Raw genomic sequence first — 4453 nt, 5'->3', positions numbered from 1 at the left:
CAGGTAAGTCAAGCTGCTGTGCCTTTAATTTTGTTTGCTTATTACATGTGCAGATGCATGGGCATGTATGTGGAGGCCAAGGCTACTGTGCTTGGCTCTTTGATGGGTGCTGAGGATCCGAGCTCAGGACCTCATACTTGCTTAGCAAGCACTTACTAAAATAAGCTACCATCTCCTCAGCTCCTCAAGCTGAATGTTCCCTAATGGATTTCTCAGAATTCAACTTAGGAAGTAAATGGAGGGACTGGCCTTTTCCTTCCCCTCATTTTCAGGTTCACGAAAGACTCTGGGTCACTAGGATGAGATCCAGGTGAGCTGCTCTTCGGAACCTGTAATGACAAACGAATAAGCTTCTGTTCATTAGCGCAGTCACTGCAGTGCCATCTTCCTGGTGCTGAGATTAAAGTGTGATTCACCACCTTTAAAACTCGCCCAGTTCCTCCACCAAATACTAATATGCGAAGCTTAACAGTATCTGTTATTCCGTGACATAGCCTAGCATGGGTAAAGTGGGGGGGACCCCGCACCTGTTTGTTTGGATGTTTTTCAGTTTGTTCATTTTTGGTGGGTATGTTTAATACTCTATGTAGCTTTCATCGGTGGAGGTATATTTATTGCAGATTGAGTTTTGCTGAATTTGAACTTCTTTTTCTAAACATACCTCTGTGAGAAATTGGATTAAAATAGCTGAATGACAATTGGATATGATAAATCTCTAACCAAAAAATTGTTAGAAGAAACTCCACATACCCAGTGGCCCATCTCACACACTGAATTTCAGACCACTATTAACCCCCCATGCATCCCCTGAGACAGGCATTTGAGAAAATCCTAGGCACGTTTATAACTGTTATCTTTAATACTCACTTGCTAGCAAATGCCCACTAAGTGCTCAGTTTCCAGCTGTCTAGCTGGTTATGATTATGAGCAACTACAGTCCCAACTCTCAGGAAGCTGAGGCAGGAGGATCATTTGAGCCTAGTTCAAGACAGATGTTGAGAACAATAAAATCTCATCCCCCCCCCCAAAAAAAATCCAACTTCCTATTTGGGGGGGTTCTTTGTGTGTCTTTATCATTTCATTTGTAAAAAGTGTTTATAAAGAAAGTTTTTCTTGGGTTCTTAAGAAAGCAGTTTACTTCATATGGAGGGCTACAGTTATCCTCTGGTTTTTATCTGTTCCTTAACCGAGCTGTAGGTTTGAGAGATAGTCCAGTTCACTAATGCTTGAGCCTGTATAACAACGGAGGTGCCCTAGAGATCCAGTGAGCAAGATGCAGTTTGCAGAAAATAGCGCTGTTACTTGTCCCTCTGCATTCGAGCTGCAAATACCAAGCTTGCTACTGGATCCCAACACTTGCAGCCAAAGACAGGTGGATGTCTGAGTTGTTCATTCCTCCATAGAGTAAGCAGATTTTCGGGCTGTGATTGACATGTATTTTCATGTGTGCTGTGCTTCATGCTGAATGGGACTTCAGACCTTTCACTTGGAACTTTTCTCCATGACTGATTAATCAGTCACAACCTTGAAAATAGTTATTCACTATGTCCATTCAACTGGAATTTTACACTTTCTTCCATTAAGAAATGACAGCATAAAGTTTAAGCATTCTCAGATTTAGATCTCGCAGCAAAACAGAAAAAAAATTGTAAAACCTGAACCAAATACTGAATTTCTTTATTCCATAGTTTTAATATATATATGGATATATGAGGGAGGGGTCTGAGAAATCACTTGTTCTTGGTTATCTTAAGCATTTTCCATTTCCATTTGCCTTTTGGGCATTTGATGAGTTAGGAAGGTCCTTTAGGAGATGGAACTAATCCATACTCAATATCACACATATAATTTCAAGACATCCACAGTCGCCCTACCCCAAGTTCCAAAAGTGCCATTTTTGCTATAACAGTCTTACACTTCAGACGAAAACGAGGGATGTGACACCCCGTGCTGTCCAGCAGTTTGTTTTAAAGAGCAGCACAAGGCCCCTACCGCCAAGGTGAGTACAAGCAAGTCTTTATTCACCTCCTGATGAAGCTGGGAAGAGATGGTACTTAATGACTAAACCTCGCCTTTGCTTTTTTCCAGAGAGACCCCACTTTTTCCAGATGTTTTATGGTGTCTGCCTTACTATTAGATAAATGGAGAATGAAAAATTGTATTTTTACTGTTTTCTATTTTTTAAACTTTGATATAGGGGATTTAAACTGGAATTGAGTCTAAGTGTTAGATTTGAGGTCAAGAAGACATAGTTTGAAGGCATGTGTTTTTCAAACAGTGTAAAATGAAGCTTCGTAAATAAAAATCACCTAGCATTTGTGAGAGCTTAAATTCCTATCTTGTGTGGTTTACACCGATGGAACTTTAGTGTTTCCTTTAAATAGGGATATGGAGGAACGGATTCTGCTTTGGATGGAAACACCATATTGAGTAGAGAAATGGATATGATAGAGTTCAATATCAAAAGATAAAGCTAAGAGAATAAGGAAATCCTGACTAGGGTGGCAAACTGCCTTCCTAACCCTTGGAAAATGGACCAAAAAAGACTATGTAGTGAGCCCCTGCCTGGCTCGTAAACAGCATGTGCATTGTGACGGTTTAGACAACCCAATACAATTTGACCATTTATAGCTAAAGTATTTACAGGGATAGAGTGAGCCCTTGCCTGGAAAGGGGGCAATTCAGAGCTTACTCTGCTCTATACAGATTTTTATTTTTTTGGTTTTTCGAGACAGGGTTTCTCTGTGGTTTTGGAGCCTGTCTTGAAACTAGCTCTTGTAGACCAGGCTGGCCTCGAACTCACAGAGATCCGCCTGCCTCTGCCTCCCGAGTGCTGGGATTAAAGGCGTGCGCCACAACTGCCCGGCTCTATATACAGATTTTAAGAGTGTCAAGATGAGAACGTTTAAGTCTTACAGATAGCCACTGACCAGGGGTTGGGGGTGATGATATAAATAAAAAGACTGGCAGAGTTACAAATACGTTTAGAAAGTAGAAATAAGGGCTGGTGGGATGGCTCCGTGATTAAGAACACTGACTACTCTTACAGAGGGCCTGGGTTTGATTCTTAGCACCCACATGACAGCTCACAACTATCTGTAAATTCCAGTTCCAGGGCATCTGACACCTTCACATCAATGCACATAAAGTTAAATAAATTTATATAAAAAGAAAATAAAAAATAATTTAACAATTGTCTGAATGGGACAAATTAAAATGACTGTGGAGGATAGCTAGCAAATTACTCTAGCTCAAATGACAATGCAAAGTTTGTACCCATGGGTCATTTGGGTAATGTCAGATGGTACAATGCTCATATGTATGGCTCTTTAGATGTGAGGCCTGGGGCAGGCTGTGTTTCTGAGTCATTGGCATGCATGCTACAAAAGACAGGCAGCATGGAGCCAAGGAGAGACCACGGAGGCTACCAGCATTTAAGGTATGATGGAAGAAAATGAACTTTGTGTAGGAAAAAGAGGAAAGTCACTCGGGAGAATACAGAAACCAAGATAGAAAAATGGTAGGTCTTCCATTTGTGATGTAAATTTTAGCCGTAAGGAGAGTGATTTTAAAGAGGATGAGAGCAAAAACAAGATTGCATGTGACTTGGGATCAGGGAATGGGTGGAAAGCTTTGGAAGAGTGGCAGGGAAGAGAGCCTGCACCCAGAGGCTGGGAGTGGGGGCAGGGAAGGGCCTGCCAGGCCCCGACCAGAGTTCTGGGAAGACTGTGGAGGTGTGGAAAGACTGCAGGCCATCACTGGCTGCCACGTGAACAACTGTGATGGCAGACTGCAGGGCCGTGTTGGTTTTCTCCAGTAGTGTTCAGCTGCTCTCCAGAGTGTGCTTTGTCACGGGGACAGGACTTCGTGGATCACTAGATGAGAGGAAACTGCAGGGCCGAGGTTCGGAGGTCTCGGGATTGGAAGAGCGTGTGGAATGAGCTGAGCAGAAGTGGAGTTGTGGGATGATACATCGTATAGCTCATAAGACGGTTTCTCAGAGTGAGTTCAGGGTGGGAGGGTACAGAGAAGAGTTTTGGCATTGAAGAGGACAGGGAGTGAAGACTACACTCAGCACTGTCCTAAACTAAAACCTTGACTTACTCTTTCCTTATGTATTAATGGTTTGTCATAGAGATGATTTGATATCAATCCTGGGTTCATTATTTTTGAGTTTTGCACATTCTACTTCAGCAACTATTTGCTGAGTGCCTTCTATGAACTATGAAAACACTGACAAATAAGTATGCATTATTGTAGTAGGGATGGGAAGTTACCACAAAGTACACAAATATTTAACTGCAGTTGAGTGCTGACATAGAAAGGAGAATTGTAGAAGGGAATTGTAGTGCTAAAGAAGTTTGGAAAATTGGACTCTCCCTGTCCCTCTTCAGAAGAGGTGGCTGCCATCTCTCTCTCTCTCTCTCTCTCTCTCTCTCTCTCTCTCTCTCTC

This window comes from Microtus ochrogaster, chromosome 19 (assembly GCF_000317375.1).
Source record: "Microtus ochrogaster isolate Prairie Vole_2 chromosome 19, MicOch1.0, whole genome shotgun sequence".
In the NCBI taxonomy this organism is placed as follows: domain Eukaryota; kingdom Metazoa; phylum Chordata; class Mammalia; order Rodentia; family Cricetidae; genus Microtus; species Microtus ochrogaster.
The sequence above is the reverse complement of the archived record's forward strand: the minus strand, read 5'-3'. Positions refer to the sequence as shown.